This window comes from Paroedura picta, chromosome 8, assembly GCF_049243985.1.
Source record: "Paroedura picta isolate Pp20150507F chromosome 8, Ppicta_v3.0, whole genome shotgun sequence".
In the NCBI taxonomy this organism is placed as follows: Eukaryota; Metazoa; Chordata; class Lepidosauria; order Squamata; family Gekkonidae; genus Paroedura; species Paroedura picta.
This window is the reverse complement of record NC_135376.1, coordinates 11,631,044-11,653,155: the sequence shown is the minus strand read 5'-3', so window position 1 is coordinate 11,653,155 and position 22,112 is coordinate 11,631,044. Positions and strand designations below refer to the sequence as shown.

The 22,112-nt window shown below is 45.1% G+C and overlaps 1 protein-coding gene across 4 annotated transcripts in view; it reads left to right on the top strand.

The window, feature by feature from the left end:
* Nucleotides 1–22,112, top strand: part of NAALADL2 (N-acetylated alpha-linked acidic dipeptidase like 2) — a 552,606-nt gene that overhangs the window by 31,134 nt on the left and 499,360 nt on the right. The window contains exon 1 of one of the 4 annotated variants that reach the window (XM_077348364.1): nucleotides 8,635–8,715. The exons of the other annotated variants lie outside the window; for them this stretch is intronic. The gene's annotated coding sequence lies outside the window, so the exon portion shown is untranslated. Of the gene's footprint in view, nucleotides 1–8,634; nucleotides 8,716–22,112 lie in introns of those variants that run through there. 4 annotated transcript variants of the gene reach the window in all.

Genomic DNA, 22,112 nt, shown 5'->3' with positions numbered 1-22,112 from the left:
TTTAAACTTGATCCCTGTCCTTTTCCAGCACACATGGAAATGCCGTGCCGGTTGTTTATATTTGCCAGAGGAAGTTGGGGGTACAGTTAAGACAACAGATGGAAAGAGAAGTATAAAAGGCGCACGACAAATGTAATGTGTCTATAAAACCATCAGCATTTCAAGGTACGGATACATGATGGAAGGAATCCATGCCTACCTTAAAATCAGTTCTTACCTTAAGCAGAACTGAAGTAGTGCAGGGCTGGTTGAGGAGGTGTGCATGCCGTTTGCTTCCCATGCATTAAAACACACACACACACACACACCCCTTAAGAAAAAGAACAAGGTAGGTAAAATGCTAAACTGAACATCTGTCTCTGAGCATTTTCTGTTTCGAAGAGAGATTTGATCCCTGCCTGAAGCTTGACAGAGGTGCCAAATGGGGGAAAGCTTTTCCAACTGCTGAATGTATAAACTTGATGCATCTGGACTCTGATTTAATTTTTTTCTTCTTCTTGAGCGAAAAGTTGTTCCGTGTATCTTTTTTACTGGGCACGTTGCAGTAACCACCGGACTAGGTTTTCGGTCCCTGGTTTTGTAGTTCTGTAGACGTACACAAATGCCTGGACCTGTCCTCATGTCCAGTTCTTTTTTATTTTAATTTCATGGGGGTGGGGTGGGGTGGGGGGGGTGGAATACTGTTAGTGACTGGAATGTGCAAAGTTCTGTGCAAGGTGGGCGGGGAAGAAATGAGTGGCCCCCGGATGCAAGCCTGAAATTTAATGGATCGGGTGAAATTACTGCAAAGAACACGGTGAAATTGACAGGCCTTTTCCTCTCCCCTCCTCTCCAGGGTAGATCTGATGAAGTCACTTCCTTTGAGAAGTGAAATTGACAAGCCACTTGACACCCCCCTGCAGTGAAGAGACTTTGGCAGGTTTCTGTGATGCTGGGGGCAGCCTTTGTCAGTTGTACTGCTGCCCTTTGCCTCTCTGGTGTGCTCATAATAACAAATGGTTTGCTATGATTACACCAACTTATACCTGGCTCTCCTGATGGTCAGTTCACATGTTCCCATGGAGGGCCCATATTTGACCGGCTTTCCAATATTTATTTATTTTTATTTTTTAAATTTTTATTACATTTATATCCCACCCTTCCCTGCAGCTCAGGGTGGTTTCCATTGCAACTCGTGGTGCCGTACAAGGAACATCATCATTTTGAACATATAATAATTGGGGACACATAATAATTCTGAACATGCAACAGTTGGGAACACCTGACATCCCCGGTGTATAGGAGAGTAAAATAATATATTTTTAAAAAATATTGTTCTGTAAAGAGAAGTTTAGTGTACCAGATAGTTTTGTAAAAGAAGAAAACTTATTCTTGTTCTTGACTGTATTTTGAAATGTTACCAAGGCTTGATATGTTCTATTTTCAAGGCCAGGAACAATAGTTTATATCATGCCATTGTTTATGTTACTAGAGGATTGAGAAAGAATGGGAAATTGCCTTTTGTAACCTTTTCCCTCTTGTGGCGCAGAGTGGTAAGGCAGCAGACATGCAGTCTGAAGCTCTGGCCATGAGGATGGGAGTTCAATCCCAGCAGCCCGCTCAAGGTTGACTCAGCCTTCCATCCTTCCAAGGTCGGTAAAATGAGTACCCAGCTTGCTGGGGGGTAAACGGTAATGACTGGGGAAGGCACTGGCAAACCACCAAGTATTGAGTCTGCCATGAAAACGCTAGAGGGCGTCACCCCAAGGGTCAGACATGACCCGGTGCTTGCACAGGGGATACCTTTACCTTTACCTTTTATCCAGTGTCACTGTGCCAAGTGAAACTCTGACATGCTTATTCCAGCTTTTGGCTATCATGTACCATATACTATTTTCTTAAAGAAAAATGCATGCTTAGAAGTTGTTCGTGAAAGCTGTGTTATCCAAGATGCACTGTGATTTTCAGGGACATCTGAGAAGAGAAGGTGAAAATATCAAAGTCGTCTGTGCTTCCTCTTTTGGTACGCTCACCTCCCTTTCTGTTAAAAAGCCCCGTCCCCTTAGCTATTTACTCAACAAAGAGGGTGCCCACTGCATCTCTGTATGCTTCATTGCTTGGGGCTTGCCTACTCCCAACCATCCTTCATAAGAGTTGCCAGCTCTGGGTTGGGAAATACCTGGAGACTTTGGGGCCAGAGCCTGGGAAGGGCAGGATTTGGGGAAGGGAGGGACCTCAGAGGAGTATAATGCTATGCAGTCCATCCTCCAAAGCAGCCAATTTCTCTGAGGGAATTAATCTCTAGTCTGGAGATGAGATCTAAAATCAGGGGATCCCCAGGTCCTACCTGGGGACTCACATGCCTCCTGAATGCAGGTGGTGGTGGTGGGGGAAATGATTCAGCCATATTCAAGTGTGATCTGATTGCTCAATAATATCGCACCATGTGAGAGGTTGGCCTTATAAGAGGCACATGTAGATGAATTTACTCACTCTCAAGCCCAACAGATTACATTCCTCTTAGGGCAGCTTTTCTTACACCTTTTATAGCATTGGTTCTCAGCCTTCCTAATGCTGCGACCTTTTAAACCAGTTCCTCATGTTGTGGGGACCCCCAGCCATAAAATGGGTTCTTTCACAGGAATTAAACTGAAACTGACCAATGGCGTGAAGATCCATTGTTCACGATTGGATATAAATTGTTTTTTTTATTCTGGGGTTTCTCAGTTCAGCTCTGCCTCTTGTCCCACCATGCCGATCTCGCTCTTTTCCGCTGCTCCAGACAGACGAATGCTCTATCTCGATCTACCGTGCAAGGCTGTTGTGTGGATGAAATGGAAGAGGAGCGATGTCGGCCACTTTGGGACCCCCTTGGAGAGAAAGTTGGGGTACGAACCGAGTAATGAAAATCAATGATTTTGAAAGAACATAAATTGAATCCAGGAGGAGGAGTGGCAACCATGGTGGCATCCCCCTGGCCAAGCTGCTCGTCCTGCCACGACCCTGTGAAAGGGTTGTTCGACCCCCAAAGGGGTCCTGACCCCAAGGTTGAGAACCACTATTTTAGGGTATTACCGTAAGACATGCCTTTACCATTACAAAAGTTTCATATATAGTTTCACATCACAAAAGTCCTCTGGCTGTCAGAAGTTTAGGAACTGCAGCTGCAGCCGTGTTCTTTCTTCTCTTGCCTTGACCCTGGTTTGGACTGGTGCCACTCAAGGGCATGTGGTCTCGAAACATTCCACTTTTATCAAAGATGTCTGGAAAACATCCCTGGCACACTGCAGTGGGTAAGACTTCATGCCCGCCAGCCCCTCTCTCCTGCCTGGTGCGTTCTTTTCCCCGCGCTTGGCATGAGAACTTTTAAGTCTAATTTCTTTTTAATTTAAATGTTAATGATCCCCTATTTGAGATGAAAGGGGGATATTTCTGTTTGTTTAACATCCAATCACTTTGAGGAAATGAAGATTTATTTTATTCCCCTGGACAAAAAAAAAAAGGCGATAGCGGTAACTATTATGTCTCAGGGATTCACATTGAATAATTTATTCCTCGCTGCTGGAAGAGCTGTTTGCTTAGAACAGTATTTATGGCAGGCACTTCTGGAAGTATGCAGGACGTGGTGGGTGTGGGGGGGGGGATGCTCACCTTTCTCCTTGCAAGCGGTATCTCTGGGGAACTTTTGAGATGGTTTTGAAATGTTTGGCATACGGTCTTTCATTTTTTTTTTGAGAAAAATCTGAACGCTTAAAAAAAATTTTTTTTTTAAGTGGAGTCAGTTCAGATTGCAACTGTGTAACTGGGGAAATGGGAACCATTATGACGCTTTTAGGAACAAGCAGATATCCAAGTTCAGCAGTAATCCAGAAGGTTTTGCAGCCTGGTACCCATGGTAAGAAGAAGAAGAAGAAGAAGAAGAAGAAGAAGAAGTAGTAGTAGTAGTAGTAGTAGTAGTAGTAGTAGTAGTAGTAGTAGTAGTAGTAGTAGTAGTGCCAGAAGTGTGGTCAGCTACGGTTGGACACGATCCAGCCAAAGACCAGAGTTACAAGTTCGGCTGACTTCACCAGAGGAAGAGAAATAAGCCCTCGCTTTATGCTTCTGACGGGGAAAAAAATAGTGTTTAAAATGGTGGGTGTGGGTCCATAATTGCAGTGCACAGCAGTTTTTTGTGAGAGGGTAGGGGGCTGGAAATCTCCTAATCCTGCATTATATAACGACAGTCTAATAATCTAATATGCGATGCCAATAAAGTGGCATCTCATAAACTGTTATAATGGCTTTTATTCCTAAAATGCTCCCAGCATCCTAAGTTAAAGAGCATAAATGTGCCTTCGTTTTGAAATGGGAGAGCCGGCTCTTTCTGTTTATGGGAACAGCTGGAGCTGCCGTTATATTTTATTTTGTCATTCCCACCCTCTTTATGGCCCCAGGTGATGAGGCACTCCGTTTATCTGACAGAGTGGCATCCCTAATGTTGCCACCTTTATCATTTTGCTCAATTTTGTTTTAATTATTCTTCATTGGCATACCAAGATCTTCTAGCTAGCTTGGTGCAGTGGTTAAGAGTGGCAGCCTCTAATCTGGAGAACTGGGTTGGAGTCCCCACTTTTCTGGGAGACCATGGGTCAATCACAGTTCTTTCAGAGCTCTCCCAGGCCTACCTAGCCCACAGGGTTGGCAACCTTACCCGGTTTAGCCCGATCTCATCCGATCTTACAAGCTAGACTGGATTCAAAAGGGTCCCTGTGTTGGTCTGAAGTAGCACAATAAAATCAGAGTCCTGTAGCACCTTTAAGACCAACAAAGATTTATTTCGAGTGCAAGCACTCTTCTTCAGAATGGGTCAGTCTAGGTCAGTGGTCCCCAACCTTTTTTCGGCTGGGGACCGGCAGGGCAACTTCCCTGCCCGCGCAGCGCGCATGTGTGGCCGCGGCCACGCAGCGCGAATGCGCTGCCGGGCCACGCGTGCGCACATGCGCGCTGCGCGGCCAAAATCACGCATGCACAGCACTTTCACGCATGCGCAAAAGTGCCGCACATGCGCGATTTCAACCGTGCAGCACGCATGTGCGGCCCTGATTCCCTCTCCCCGCCCTCCCGCAGTAAGAAGCTTCCCGGACCGCAAGCTTGCGGCCTGGGAAGTTTTTTACTGCGGGGGGGTGGGGAGGGGGAGCCGCAGCCCGGCGCCATGGCCTTCACAGCCCGGCACCGGGCTGCGGCCCGCGGGTTGGGGACCACTGGTCTAGGTGACTGCTTGGATGGGAGACCACCAAGGAAGTCCAGGCTTCCAAAACAGAGGCAGGCCATGGCAAGCCGCCTCTGAAATTCTCTTCCATTGAAAACACTGTGGAGTTGGCATTACTTGGCTCAGACTTGATTGAACTTTCTAGTACCAAGTGGTACTCTTTTTAAAAGTCTGTGGTGTCTGTCAGTAAGACAATATATTCAAATAATTAAGTGTCCAGTCTTAAATGACAAAGGAGACGAACTGCAGAGGTAAGGAGCAAGAGCTGCATGCCGCACACGTTGGAGAATGCACTTTCCGTGCACTTTAGAAGTAGATTCTCCTGTTCCGCATACAAATATCCAGCTGCCATGGCACATTGAAAGTGCTTTATCCCACATGCATGGAAAGCATTCTGGTTCGAGTGGCTTCCTCTAGCTGCAGAAAAGAGGTTGTCTCAAAGAAGAGCATGCCCAGAAGGAAGGAAGGAAGGAAGGAAGGAAGGAAGGAAGGAAGGAAGGAAGGAAGGAAGGAAGGAAGGAAGGAAGGAAGGAAGGAAGGAAGGAAGGAAGGAAGGAAGGAAGGAAGGAAGGAAGGAAGGAAGATGCTGTTATCTGTTCAGTTGTGTCCAACCCTTGGCGATTCTATAGGAAAGTCTTCGGAAGGGAGGGAGGAAGGAAGGAAGGAAGGAGCAAAATACACCAGTTGCCCTTCTTCTTTTTGCAGAATCCATATCATTCTCTCAAACTCTTGCCCCTGCCTTGTGCCATTTCTGAGCCACGGAGGACAGCCTTGCTCTGAAGCTTGCCAGATGGTGGACACCTTTCCCCCCCGTTTCTCCCTTCCCAGACAGGCAGCTGGTTTCTCACATCCCTGGTGAGGCTCCGTTCACGGCTGATAACCCGTATTTAGTTTGGCACATCATAAGTCACAGAGATCCTAATTACACCAAAAAGGAACTGGCAGCGATTCTCATCATCTCAACCCACCTCTTGGTTCTTCGCTTTGGTAGCCATTTGGAAATCTTCCACGGTCACGATTGATCCGCCGCAGGCTGCTCGGCCCATCCGGCCTTTTTCATTATTAGCACAAAACTCGGAGCAAGGGGGCATCTTGACACTGTCTGTATTCTCTTGGAAACAGTTTTGTACCAAACCCAAACCATCTTCTGCAATCTCATTTTGGGGGGGAGGGAGGAAGGAAGCTGGTTGTGAGATTTGCAGGCAAATAAGCTCTGATCTGGAAAGTCTCTATTCTTGTGACTTGTTCTGTCACAAACTCCGAGGATAATTTTTGGAAAATGATTCCTTTCCTTAGCGGTCCACTCATTTGACACAAGGTAGTGGAGGTTGTTATAGTAGGGCATGGATGGGCAGAAGAGTGGGAGGTTTATCTATTGTTTTTTTTTTCCCCAGTCAATTTGTATTGTATTTTTAAAATTATTTTTGTGTATTGGTATTGTGTATTCTTGGTATTGGTATTTTGGTATTTGGTATTGGTATTGGTATTGGTATTGGTATTGGTATTTTGGTATATACAATATTGGTATTGTGTATTCTTACGATTTTATTGTAAACCGCCATGAGCTAGCAGGGTCTGAGAGCAGTGGTAAATAAATGTGAATATTAAAAAAAATAAATCAGAGTTGGAAGGAGGCCTACAGGCCATCTAGTCCCAACCCCCTGCTTAGTGCAGGATCAGCCTAAAAAGCATCCCTGGTAAGTAGCTGTCCAGCTGCAGTTTGATGACCAGTGAGGGGGAGCTCACCACCTCCTCATGATTCCACTGCTAACTACTCTTGTGATTTCCCCCCTGATATTTAGCCAGTCCCGTTCCACACATAGTTTATACCCATTACTGCAGGTCCTATCCTTTGCTGCCAACAGGATGGCTCCTTGATTTCCTCCAAGTCAGGGGTAGTCAACCTGTGGTAGTCAACCTCTAGATGTCCATGGACTACAATTCCCAGGAGCCCCTGCCAGCGTTTGGCAGTAAAATTTATGACAAAAAATGAAAACTAAAATTAAAAAAAAATTGGCAACAGAGCTAAGCACGAATGACTTTTGCCCAGTTAGATATTTCTTAGACGGATGAATGAAATTTTCTCAATCTCGTTTCTCACAGCATAACCCTGCCACCTCCACGAACTCTGTATACTGTTAGGTATTAGTTTAACTACAGATTCAGTAATGTCTGGAAATTCATCAGACAGTAGTTTATTAACTATTACGGTGTTGTTCAATACAGCTTGCCCTGACCTTTGCTTCACCAAGAGATAGACAGATTTAGTTCGGGCCTCAACATGGAAAGGACAGCTCCAAAAGTAATAATAATAATAATAATAATAATAATAATAATAATAATAATAATAATAATAATAATAATAATAATAATAATGGTTTACCTCACAACTCTCTACAGTTTAGTTTCTCTACAGCAGGGTCCGTACTTCATTTCGATGATTTCCTGTTTTAACTGCTTTGAATGCAGTACGTAATTGGGCATCTTGTAGGGAATCACATTCTCAGGAGATCTCCAAATCTCTTAACAGTTTCCGGCTTGCTGCCCCACGAGGAAAGCAGCAATTGCACACCATCTGTTGCTCCTCAGAGGCATGCAGGTTAGCAAAGATAAGGGCACCTGTCATCAGCGTAAGGGAACAGCTGAGCTAAGGGGAGTCTCCTTGCGTTTCTGTTGCAGTTCATAATGCACTGGTTTTTTCCCTTGCTATTGGTGTGGCGGCACTTATAAAAAAAGGGCCACCAGGCTCCAAAAGAGTATTTGTGCAGTTCAAACGCTGGAGCCCTGCAGAAGTTTCATGATGTCGGCTGATGTCCAAAGTGGCCAATCAGAAGCATTCTCCAGAGAGTCCGTGAAAACTCCAGTTTCCTCCAGGACCCCCTAGCTCGATCAAGCTTACCTATTTCTCCTCCCCTTGCTAGAGATACAGGTGTGTTATAACAGGGCATGCTGTGCGTGCGAATTGCAATCGCATACCATTTCCTTAGTCATTTATTTAGGTATTTCTATCCCGCTGTTTATCCCCACTGGGAACTCAAAGTGGCTTACAAAAGAGCAGGGGGAAATGTAATTTAGACAAAGAGGAAAAAAATACAGTACTTCTAAGAGCATCCTTGATCTGCTGGGCTAGCTCACTGTGGGTCGGATGAGGTAAGCCAGACATTCTGGTTGAGAGCTCTTTGGCTTTCATCTCTGGCCCTGCAACACAGGAAGAAGAGCTGGTTTTATACCCCCCTTTCCACTGCCTGAAAGAGTCTCAAAGCGGCTTACAATCACCTTTCCTTCCTCTTCCCACAACAGGAACCCTGTGAGGTATGTGGGGCTGAGAGAGCTTCTGACAGGACTGCGTGATCAGAACAGCACTATTAGGACTGTGACTAGCTCAAGGTTTCCTAGCCAGCTGCATGTGGAGGAGTAGGGAATCAAACCCAGCTCTCCAGATTAGAGACCACCACTCTTAACTGCTACACCATGCCGGCTCAGCACAGGTAAGATCCCATTCAGGTTGCCAAGATATTTCTACCTTCTTCCCCTGCTAGAATAGCCCTCAGTCCACACTCAGGCTAAGATCCCTGCAAGAGAAGAAGCTCAACCCAAATCCCCTTCAGCCAGTACAAGTGGGCTCTCAGACTTCTTCCTGTTAAAAAACAAGAGATGCTGTCTTCTTTACATAATTGAGGCACATACGGGCAGAGACCAGGGAAGAAACAATGAAAGAGGTTGTGGGCCAAACAGATGTAGCTGCAACTTTTTCAGGAGCAAGGTGTTTCATTTTGCTTCCCTGCAAGTTGGTATCTGAACTTTCATCCCTTCCCCTGCCATGCACGGGAGGGCTTTTTGATAGCATTTGAAATACTTACTTAATTGCTATTGTGCCACAGTGCACAAACATTCTCATGAGTTATAGCTACAATCTCTGAATTCCAAAGTTTTTTTTAAAGCTAGTCTTTTTTGTTCTGCAGTTATAAGGGGAAAGGTTTCAGGTTGTAAGCAAAAAAGCATGATCTATCATTTAATCACAACCTCTCTCTGTATGAATATTTATGCAGAGCTAAAGAAAGAAAGCCAGTCTGATGGTTTGCATGTTAAAAAATGAAATCACCTTAAGGTCTTGTATGTACCGAGTGAAATGAGTTGTACTGTTTTAGGTAAAATGTCATTGTTTCACAAACATCATCTTATTTTTTTAAAAATGTAGACTTGCTTTGGTTCAGGTCTTACTTCGTCGTCATGCTTTCTCTCAAATGGCTTGGAAATAATATGTGCAACAAAATGACATGTAATATCACCACATGCATGAGGATGCTACTTTTTTTTTCCTGAAAAGAAAAGCTTTTGCCGCTTAGAGATAAAATGTAATATGGTTTTTGCTAAGGGAGCTACATTCTTTTTTTTTTAACATAGCGGAACAAATGAGGTGTATGAGACATCTGTATATTCATAGAATCATAGAATCATAGAATCATAGAGTTGGAAGGGGCCATACAGGCCAATTGTCAGTATGTAAGTTAGTGTGACCTTCTGGCTGGAGAAGTTAACTCATGGTTTCCCACTTCCAATATCTGAACCCCCCCCCCATCCTTAATCCTAACCAAAAGTAATTTGTAAATGAAAAGGTGCATTTTTTTTGGTAGAAGATTGGTTGGAGGGAGATGGTTGGTACAGGGAAAGAGAGCTGGGTTGGGAGAACCTCCATGTTCAGAGCCAGTGAGGCTGCAATCCTAAGGGCTAAGGGACTAATTGAATAACATGGGACTTACTCCTCATTGAATAACATGGGACTTACTCCTGAGCAGGCACACTGAGGATTGTTCCCTGAGCCTCTGAACCACCAATACTAGGAGGCCACATCAGGGGAAGACATCTGTGTGCTCTTATTGTCACAATGCATCCCTCTCGGATCTCAGATTTCTCCAGATACTTTGATCCATTTTGCCTTTGGGGTATCTGACCTACACAGTGTCTGACTGCAAACCAAGGGGTGTCCAAAACTGTTACCTTCCTGTCCCCCAGGAATAAAAGAATCCCCCCCCCCTATTTGGAATCTCTTCTTAATATAAGCTGTGTTATGGAACAGCCCTACTGACCCACAAGAGGTACTCCATTCAGCTCTCCAAGGTGTCTCAGGGCCCAGTGACCATCCCAAGTGTCCATCCAGCAATGCCATGGTCTCTCACCTTGCATGATCCATAGAGGCGTTTCTCTCTCACTTCCTTTGGTTTTCCGCCACCAACTGGTCATTTTAGGAATTACTTGCCAAGATGGCCGTAATCCTTTGCTTCCTTCTGTGGTGTTGTTCAAAGAGTTCGCCTAGTGCCTGCCTTTCATGCTACCAGGAGACTGGTTACCATGAGAGCGGTTTACTGCACCTGTGCATTGTTGGAGCATTAATGATTGAACAACCAATGTCCTCCCTTCCCTGGTTCCCAATTTGAATTGCATATTGAAACAATGGAGGCCTATGTGGTATGAAGTACAACTACCAGCATATAAAACAGTAAAAGATCTATTTAAAGGAGACAGATTTGACACAACTGCTCTCTGCACAGCAATGGATTGATCAAGGAACACAAAATTCCCCTGCCCCTCATTCTATGTATGCCTTATATGGTATTGTTGCAAGTCTGGCTTTTTAAGTCACATTATTCAAAATATCCTGATATTACAGAAGAAGAAGAAGAAGAAGAAGAGTTGGTCCTTATATGCCGCTTTTCTCTACCCGAAGGAGTCTCAAAGTGGCTTACAGTCGCCTTCCCTTTCCTCTCCCCACAACAGACATCCTGTGAGGTGGGTGAGGCTGAGAGTGCCCTGATATCACTGCTCGGTCAGAACAGCTTTATCAGTGCTGTGGTGAGCCCAAAGTCACCCAGCTGGCTGCATGTGGGGGAGTGCGGAACTGAACCCGGCTCACCAAATTAGAAGTCCGCACTCCTAACCACTACACCAAGGTGGGTCTCCAAGAAGAGTTACCTTCCCAGCAGGGCAAATGTTTCTGAGTAAGCAATAACTCTTTTGTTTTTAAATATGTTCTCAAAGTGCTCTGTCGCAGCCATAAAGAAATAAAGATAGTAGAGGACTCTCTGTAATATATATTAGTGAAGTGCCTTAGTTTTATATGTGAAAATAACATCAAAATGATGCATTTTCCATGCTGGGACTATGTTTGTTCTCATGTTCTATAAAAACGACATAATGATCTATTCAAGTAAAGAAACGGAATGCTAGTGTCACCACATCAGATCTAAATTTCAAAGCAGGCTGGAATATGAAATTCTCATAGACTTTATTTGCTGCGAGCATTGAAATTAAATCTGAGACATTTCAGTGACAGGCATACATTTATCACCATCTGTGTGATCGGAGACAACCGAGTTGTGAATGGTAGCAATCACTGCAGCCCTGCTTTTGTCTGAACACACTTCATCTCTCTTCTCCTTGGGTGTGTGTTTCACGGTCTTGTGATTCTTTTAATCACACAAGTGGGACTCGCTAGCCAGGTAGAACCTGGAGATTCCTGCCCTGCTCTCCTCTTGTTAGTCTTATTCTGGTGGTTCTGTCTGCAACTGGTAGTGGCTGACATTCTCATAGGACAATAGAGTTGGAAGGGGCCAAACAGGCCATCTTCTGCAATGCCCTGCTCAGTGTAGGACCAGCCTACAGCATCCCTGACAAGTCTTCATCCAGCTGCTAAAAGCTTCCAAAGAAGGAGACTCCACCATGCTCTGAGGCAGCATCTTTACTCACTTCACTTCACTTCACTTCACTTCACTTCACTTCACTTCACTTCACTTCACTTCATTTCATTTCATTTTATTTTATTTTATTTTATTTTATTTTATTTTTCACATTTATATACCACCCTCCTCGAAGGCTCAGGGCGGTTTATATGGAACTGAGAACTATACAAAGAACCATACATATAAATAACTCTAACATTAATATTACTAACTGATGATAACAGAGTAACAGTACAACGTTAAACATTAATAATACAAACAGGTCCAGGAGTAGAATGCCTTGATGGATTTCTGGGGAGGGGGGAGGGGGGGAGGGGGAAAGGGAGGGGCCCTGCAGATATTGTTGGTTGTGCCTAGCCTCAACCAAATGCCTGGTGCTCCTATTTGCAGGCCCTGTGGAACTGTTTTAGCTCCGCCAGGGCCCGGATCTCCTCTGGAAGCTCTTTCCACCAGGTGGGGGCCAGGACTGAGAAGGCTCTGGCCCTGGTTGAGACCAGGTGGGCTTCTTTAGGACCAGGGATCATTAGCCGGTTGGTGGCAGTGGAGTGTAGGGCTCTTTGGGGGGCATAGCCAGGGAGGTGTTCCCTTGGGTACACTGCGCCCTGACTGCATATGGCCTTGAAGGTAATTACCAGAACCTTTAGCCTAATCCGGAATTCAACTGGCAACCATTGAAGCTGGTGGAGAATGTTCCTTCTACAAACAGCCCTCACCACCAGAAAATGCTTTCTAATATTTGTGGAACCTCCTTTCCCATAGTTCAAAATGCGTGTGTGTTTTTCCTGAAAAGATGTCAGGATGCTTCCAACTTATGGTGACTTAATGACCTCCAAAGGATCTTATTGTTAACAACCTTGTGTGGGTCTTGCAATCTGAGGTCTGTGGTTTCCCTTACTGAGTCCATTTATGTCATGTTGGGTTTGATCTTTTCTCGCTGCCTTGAACTTTTCATAGAATAGAATCATAGAATCATAGAGTTGGAAGGGGCCATGCAGGCCATCTAGTCCAACCCCCTGCTCAACGCAGGATCAGCCCTAAGCATCCTAAGCATCCAAGAAAAGTGTGTATCCAACCTTTGCTTGAAGACTGCCAGTGAGGGGGAGATCACCACCTTCTTAGGCAGCCTATTCCACTGCTGAACTACTCTGACTGAAAATATTTTTCCTGATATCTAGCCTATATCGTTGTACTTGTAGTTTAAACCCATTACTGTGCGTCCTTTCCTCTGCAGCCAACGGAAACAGCATCCTGCCCTCCTCCAAGTGACAACCTTTCAAATACTTAAAGAGGGCTATCATGTTCCCTCTCAACCTCCTTTTCTCCAGGCTGAACATTCCCAAGTCTTCATAGGGCTTGGTCCCTTGGCCCCAGATCATCTTCGTCACTCTCCTCTGTACCCTTTCAATTTTATCTACGTCCTTCTTGAAGTGAGACCTCCAGAACTGCACACAGTACTCCAGGTGTGGTCTGACCAGTGCCGTATACAATGGGACTATGACATCTTTTGATTTTGATGTGATGCCCCTGTTGATACAGCCCAAAATGGCATTTGCCTTTTTTACCGCTGCATCACACTGCCTGCTCATGTTTAGTTTACAATCCACAAGTACCCCAAGGTCTCGTTCACACAAATAAATAAATAAATTATAGCTTCTCTTTAGTTCCAATCATAAGGCTTTTGTTGGCTTACTTCTTTTAAAACACTGATTCCCTCAAAGAAGGAAGTAAAATGGGCTGCCACCCCCACCCCCCTCCACGTGGTTCCACTGCCCCTGGCCTGCCACTGCTTGGGGAAGCTGTAAAGAAATACAGTCTCATGTACTTAACCACAAGTTCTTGCTGGAAGTGACATCTTGTGATTTTGATGTGATGCCCCTGTTGATACAGCCCAAAATGGCATTTGCCTTTTTTACCGCTGCATCACACTGCCTGCTCATGTTTAGCTTACAATCCACAAGTACCCCAAGGTCTCGTTCACACACAGTGTTTTCCTAGCGGTAGATTCTTTTTCAGTGACTTCTGTCTTCTGATAGCAAGATTCAAGTCCAGGAGAACTTTAGAGACCAACAAGATTTTTTTTTGGGGGGGGGGGTGGGGGGTGTTATGTGCTTTCAGAATCCAAATTCATTGGTTTGCCTCTGGTGGGGCATTTTCGCTTCTAAAGAGAGTTCAGACTTGATTTGATCCAGACCACTGGTGCCTAGTCTTTTTGGTAGGTTGATCCAGAAGTTCAAATTTACTTGCTATGGTGATCTATTGATTTATTGTCCCATGGATATGAACTGTAGATTTTTGAAAGCTCTTGTTTTTATGCATTTTAACTGCAAGCTGGCCTGTTTTATAAGCATTGCTTAAGTTATCCAAGGAAAGTTTACTTAGCACTGCTATTAATGTGGACTCTGCTGAAATATTTAGAAGAAGAAGAAGAAGAAGAGTTGGTTCTTATATGGTTCTTATTTAGCACGCATACATACGTTATTTACAGTTTTTAAGGGAATGCATAAAACCTGATCACAAGTTACAGTTTTGTGAGCAATAGAAATTTTGGGCACGGGGGGGGGATTTAAAATTTTAAAATAAAAGAATGCCCAGTTAGAATGCCCAGTTCTGTGCCAGTGTACGCAGAAGGAAATGTCTATATTCAACAAGGCTGCCATAGGATTATTTTGTAAGAAGGTTCCATTCAGTTAAATGGGACTTACTTCAGATAAACCACGTGTTAATCAGGGGAGATTAGGCTTCGGGTCTTAAGCAAGGGAGACTTGGCTTTGGCTGGGCATAAAGAGCCAGGGTTCCAGCTCTTGCCCCCTTACCTTTTGTCTTTTATTTTCCTTCTGTCGCCCGACAGAGGAGAGGCAGGCCATGGAGACGATCAGCAGCATCAATCTATTGAAAGCTGTCTTTTGAGTGGAGGAGGGATCTGAGACTGTGTCTCCATGATCCAGGTCCAAAACGTGATCCAGTATTCATTGGGGCAATTTGGAATCATCTTGTTTTGGACCCCAGGCCAAACAATCACCAGCAGTGTTTCCCCTTCCTCCTATCCCACCTATAAAGAAGCAGGGATGAGAATGGATGGGACCACATTGAAACCTCACGTCAACAACGCACAAGGGCTATTTGTTAAATGGCCTGGAATCTTGGTCGGAAAAAGCAATTTTTGTTCGTCTGCTGGCTCTAAGGGAGGGGGAAGAGGGAAAGGTAAAGCGATGAATTAGATGAGCTAGGAAAATTGAGGGGTGGACACAGCAATTGCTCTCCCCATGTAATTTTTTGCTATTTCTAAAGCCTTTAAGGGTCTGGCACCAGGCTTCAGTTTTACGCACAGCTGGTTGCATTTGAGAAGGTCGTCATGGCCGGATTGCAGTAACCACCATGATGAATAGGTGGAGAGCTGGGGGAGAATCCTCGATGGTGTCATCTTTGGCAAAGGGTTGTAAAGAAGAGAGCTCTGCTTACAGTCCTTTCGTGCTGACTCTGCGGTTTCTGTTGTGAGTACTGGCAACATCTAATGGGGTTTGGGTTACAGTGTGGAACTCGCTGCCAGAGGATGTAGTGATGGCCCCAGAAATAAACAGCTTTAAAAGGAGATTAGATAGATTCACGAAGGATAGGTCAGTGGCTATGAGCTGTGTTCAGTTATGGGCACCCCAACTGAAGAGAGATGTTGACAAACTGGAACGTGCAAATAAGCATGACTCTGATGACAACACCCATCCTTGTGTCAGGGTGACTCCAGAGGGTCTGATCTAGCAAAGCTCTTCTTCCATTCTGGTCTTTGGCGTAGTGGTTAGGAGTGCGGACTTCTAATCTGGCATGCCAGGTTCGATTCTGCGCTCCCCCACATGCAACTAGCTGGGTGACCTTGGGCTCGCCACAGCACTGATAAAACTGTTCTGACTGAGCAGTGATATCAGGGCTCTCTCAGCCTCACCCACCCCACAGGGTGTCTGTTGTGGGGAGAGGAAAGGGGAGACGACTGTAAGCCGCTTTGAGCCTCCTTCGGGTAGGGAAAAGCGACATATAAGAACCAGCTCTTCTTCTTCTTCTTCTTCTTCTTCTTCGAGAAGATGATTTAATGAAAATGAAATCAGTGGAGGCATTGTTGGCGAAATCACAGGGTGTGAGTAATTCTGTTAACCTAAATCAGGGGTAGTCAAACTGCGGCCCTCCAGATGTCCGTGGACTACAATTCCCAGGAGCCCCTGCCAGCATTCGCTGACCTAAATACTAGCAGAGGGCAAGTTTAGCCCCCTCTGCAATGGATGCTGCTTCCTACTCAGAGCCCACTGAATGCTTCTCTCATGGCCCCTCTGCCTCCCCTCTGCCTGTAAGTCCATTCTGATATCCTGAAGGTCTCTCCGGTGTGAGAAAGGCATGCAGCTAGTTAATGCTTTATTTTTTTTTGCAAACCCTATTGTTGTAAACTTGATTAGAAGTGGCTCTGCAGGTGCGGGATTGGACTGTTTCCCCAAGTCCTCTCACAAAAATGAGTTTTATGATTGATGGTTATTCTTAGCCACGGGACCCTGCGTCTTGACGTTGACAGGGCTACTGGCTCTCTGGGCAACATGAGCTTCCTGTATTCTTTCTCCTCCCAGACTCTCTCCTGTCTTTGGTAGCCTTCTGGAAATAGTCTTAATTATAATCCTGCTCACCTTTAGTCATTAAACAACACCAACAGAGCTCCACAAGAAGATAAATCCTGTCAGTTCATGGCAAACGCTGACACCTGCCTAATTTCAATTCCCTTTTAAGAAGAAGAATGACTAATGTTCAAAGAATTCATCTTGAAGCCTTACTGGAAAATGTGCTCATGTCATTGGACTTGAGCAAGAAGATGGTAGCTTACAAATAGCTGTCAATCTAAACTAACTACCTCTGGAGCTTCTCCAGTTTAGCTGGGTTCTTTTCTCACACTTTCTCTTTCTCTCTCTCTTTTTTTTTTTGTTAACCTTATTAAACAGCTTATATGATTCCGTTATGGGAGGAATTTCCGTTGCAGATTGCAAAGTTTGTCCGGAAAAGCAAACTTCCAAATTGGAATCCACTTTAACTTCTTTTTCTGTCAGGAGTTAACATGGATGAGATCTGACTCGGATAGCCCAGGGTAGCCCAACCTCTTCAGATCTCAGAAGCTAAGCAGAGTCAGCTCTGGTGAGTTCTTGGATGGGAGACCACAGTTTTGGGCACCACAGTTGAAGAGGGATGTAGACAAACTGGAGCGTGTCCAGAGGAGGGCAACAAAGATAGAGAGGGAGTGGAAACAAAGACGTATGAGAAAAGGTTGGGGGAGCTTGGTCTGTTTAGCCTGGAGAGGAGACAACTGAGAGGGGATTTGATAGCCATCTTCAAGTATTGAAAAGGATGCCATGTAGAGGATGGAGCAGAGTTGTTCTCTTTTGCCCCAGAGGGCAAGAACCAGAACCAATGGGATGTAATTAATTCAATGGAAATTCCGTCTAAACATCCGGAAAAATCATAGAATCATAGAGTTGGAAGGGGGCCATACAGGCCATCTAGTCCAACCCCCTGCTCAACACAGGATCAGTCCTAAGCATCCTAAAGCATCTTAAAGAAGTTCCTGAGAGAGCGGTTTCTCACTGGAACAGGCTTCCTCGGGAGATTATGGGTTCTCCATCTTTGGAGATTTTTAAACAGAGGCTGGATAGCCATCTGATGGAGAGGCTGATTCTGTGAAGGCTCAAGGGGGTGGCAGGTGACAGTGGATGCGCGGTAGGGTTGTGAGTGTCCTGCATAGTGCAGGGGGTTGGACTGATTGCCCCAGAGGTACCTTCTAACTTTATTATTCTATGATGATTCTGTGAGACCACAAGGAAGTCCAAGGCTCTTCCTAAGAAGCAGGCCGGGACAAGCTGCCTCTGAACGTCTTTTGCCTTGAAAACCGTACCGGGCTGCCATAAGATGATAGCGACATGATGGCAAATAACTGTGGAAAAAAACAACTATGGAAGAACAGCTGGTGGATAACTGATTAGACATTCTCTCCCTCCCACCCCAGTTCTAGTAATTGTTTCAAAGAAGGTCTGTTTGTCTTGAAGGCAAAGACGGTGATGATTGTTTCTGTTTGATTGTGGGCTCCTACCATGGCTACCCCTTGGTACATGGATTTGTGAGGTTGGTAACAGGCAGGAAGGCACCGAGCCTCATGAGATTCTACATAGCCTCCAAAACAGAATTGTTGCAAAGGCCATTTCAGAGCTCGTGGCAGGGGGTGAATTTGATCGGTGGATGGGCTATAGATGGCCATTGAGGATGTTTCTGTGCAATATCATTTGAATGTGGGGCATTTTTTTGTCTTTTAGAAAACCCTTGAGTCCAGTTGGGTCAATAGTGCTGAGCTAATTGAACCAAAAGCCTGTCGAGTTGGACTAAGGCTCACTGGATTTCAGCTAAATGGGAATTCAAAGCAAAAATGTAGATTGGTCCTCTGGCAAAATGGGAGACCACCAAGGAAGTTCAGGGTTAGAATGCACAGGCAGGCAGGCAATGGCAAACCAGTCCTGTGCTTTGAAAATCCTGTGACAGTGGTGGCCAAACTGTGGCTCTCCAGATGCCCATGGACTACAATACCCATGAGTCCCTGCTCATGTGTTGGCATGGCCTCATGGGAATTGTAGTCCATGGACATCTGGAGAGCCACCGTTTGGCCACCCCTGCCATATGAAGTAGGTGTAAGTTGACTATAGCTTGATGGCCACCTTGTGTGGTCTACTACCAGTGAACAAACCATGGCATAAGTGGTAGCAGCCAGTGTCTCCTCCAGTCTTTCTCCTGGATCTTTCCCTGGAGGTACAGAGGAGACAGAATGGAGAACTTTATTCCTGTGATGCAGGCTGCTCTGAAGACTCATATGCTATGGAGCCTGCCCAGTTGGACCTCAGTTCTCTCTGCTGCCTCCTTTCTGTGGATGAAATTACAACATAGTAGGGAGAATCTCCACCGTGATAGTTGAGGCCTAGTCAGAGCTGCCCCTCAGGAAAATGAGGGGAAGGAACTACATGTCCCATGAATCCAAGAGGCTCATGTCTGACGAACATCTTCTAAGCATTGAGGCTGGAATGCATTTTCATAATTTGTAATCGTTCACAATTCATTTGGACCCTGATGTTGGGTCCAGACCATTTGCGCTTAAAGTGTAATCCTGTAAATCAGGGGTAGTCAACCTGTGGTCCTCCAGATGTTCATGGACTACAATTCCCATGAGCCCCTGCCATCAAATGCGTGTTTGGAGGACCACAGGTTGACTACCCCCGCTGTAAATGAAATTAATAGCCAAGTGTGGTGATTCCAATTTTTGGCGCATCATCATTTCCTCATCCCTATGGATAATGTTCTGGGTTTGGAGCGTGATCTCTCGTTAGACGTTTCCATTGGCCGTTTATAACTTATTTATTGTCATGGTCATTTATGCCAGGCGGGTGCTTTTTTTTTGTGCATATAAAATCTATTTTAAAACCCATGTTTTGTCGTCAGCAGATGTGCCTTTTAGTAAGAAATGCCGTTTTTAATGACAGAGTACATGTACTTCTTCTGTGCATATGGTAGTCAGGGCATCCTGAGTTTAAAATAACAGTTACGGCTTTGGATCATTCCACTGGCAGCAACGGAGAGTACAGCGCTGGGTCATTCAATCTCAATGGCCTCATTTGCAAGCAGGATCACAGTCATACAGTGAGGCTCACGCCTGTTTTGGTAGGAGCAGCAAACTATCAAACTATCAAGCTTAGCAATACCTTTTGCTGTTTGTAACCAGTGTCTAAAAGGCCCCGTTAAACTGTATGGTAGTTCTCTTGTCGAAGCTTTATTAATAACAATCAACAATCAGGGGAAACTATCTTCAGAGTGTATTTTCTCAGCTTTAGCAGTCTGGTCTAGAATATGCCATTTCCAGCGTTTGGCATGTCCAGTAAATAATGCCATAAAAATACAGCTGCCATGGAAAGACGTACAAAATGAGCGGTGTCGATTTGCAGCAAAGTAAAATCCACATCACGGCATGACTCACTCTACGGAGAGGAAATGTTTTGTGCATTAGCATTTGTCATTTCTACCGGCTCGTCAGAGACAATCACAGCATTACTTTTTAATGAAACCACTTCTGATTTTTATGTGTGGCTAAGGTCAAGGATTCATGGAGTCAGAATCATAGAATCATAGAGTTGGAAGGGGCCTCCAGGGTCATCTAGTCCAACCCTGTGCACCATGCAGGTCACTCAAAACCCTATCGCTCATCCACTGTAGCCTGCCACCCCCTTAAACCTTCACAGAATCAGCCTCAGAATCAGACTAAGCTAAGAAATGGTGCGGAATGATTCTTGCGCATTGTATTTTGGGGTCCTTATTCGGATCGTGGGTTTCCATGCTCAGAAGTAAAAAGGTATAGTTGTAAATCATATCGAATTATGGTAGTTCATTCCCTTGTGGTGCAAATACATACCCCGACCGCCAATCTGTACTCCTCATCAAAGGCATCCTCCCTCCAAAACCTCTGGCAGGTTACAGGAGAAGTGTATCAGTGTGTGGTTAAAACCCCCAATTGTAGCATGCATTTACAGAAGAGTGAAACAAGAGATAAGAAAGACAAGACTGAGTTTTAAACAGAATGGAGGGTGCAGGCAAACAGAGCCACACCATCTCCATTAACTTATCGCACTGCTCTTCTTCCAGAATTCCTCCTTTCCCCCCACCTCAGCTTCTTTGTGGCATTAGTGCCTAATAAGAAAATAGAATGTTTCCTACATTAGGGCAAAGTGAAGTAATGGGGGAGCAAGCTTGTCTCCCCTTGCCCACGGGGTCTGATTTTATTCAAAATTACTCCCTCACACACACACACAAAGCCAAACAGTGCTTTATAAATGAAATTGGAGAGGGGGGCAATTTGTGGTACAGTAGCAGAGTGTCTCCTTTGCATGCAGAAGGCCCCAAATTCAATGCGTGATTTCTCCAGTGAAAAGGATGAGGTTTTCAGTTATGCCAAAGGCTTGTGCCTGAGATCCTGAAGAGCTGCTGGTAGTCAGAGTAGCCAACACTGACCCTGATAGCCAAAGGGTCTGACTCAGTGGGAAGCAGCACCCTGAGTTCAGTGCATGCACAAATATCAGTCCGCTCCTCAGGACTGCTGTGCTTTTAAATGTAGTATTCTGTCTCTCAAATCTTGAGTCAGTAGTTGGTCAGATTATCACTGCTGCCTTCTAAGCATGTGTGTGCTCTTTACTATAATGAGAAAAGCCTTAAAATGTCCAGTCTTTGTCCTTTCTTTCATTTTGCAGAATAAATGAGCTTTCAGTCACAGGGGAGAGTTAGGCCTGAACCACTATTCTCCCTTCCCCTTGACTGCCAAAATGTGCCAAGGGCTTTGCCTTGATCTCCTACATGGTAGGTGGACAGACGGCTTATTGGAGGCTGGGAGGAGAGGTCATAGGCTATAGCCTCTGCCTCTATTCAGCCAATCTGCTCTGCCTGCCTGCCTGTCCGTAGGTGCGAGCAAAGTCCTTGATACAGCTAATGAGTGAAATGGCTTACTCCATGGTTCTATCGACCCATTAAACTTTCCCAGTGCCTGTGAGGTTGTTAAATGATTGGTGGAGAGTAGATGCAGAATAGAAATGACAATTGTTTTCACTGGCTGCCAGTAGCTGTCTGAATCCGGGTCAAGGTTTTGGTTTTGACCTTTAAGGCCATACGCGGTCTGGGACCCACATATTTGAGGGACCGCTTGTCGCCCTGTGTCCCCCGCAGAGCCTTACGCTCTGTGGGTTCTAATTTGTTGGTCAGGGAAGCACGCCTAGCTTTGACCAGGGCTAGGGCATTTTTGGTCCTGGCCCCAACCTGGTGGAATTAGATCCCGGAGGAGTTGAGGGCCCTGTGGGAGCTTTCAGCATTCTGCAGGGCCTGCAAAATGGAGCTCTTCTGCCAGGTCTTTGGTTGAGGCTGGGTGGCAAGGAAGATCATGGGACAGGAGTGGCGTTTTGCGAGTCTATCTGCACCCCCCTGCCCAGAGGTATTGTTGGGGTAACTAGGGATGGAACGATGTTTCCGCCATGTCTTATCTGGTCTTATTTATTGTATAGTTTTGATATACGTGTATGTGTATTTTATAGTTTTATGTTAGGGGTTTTAATGGG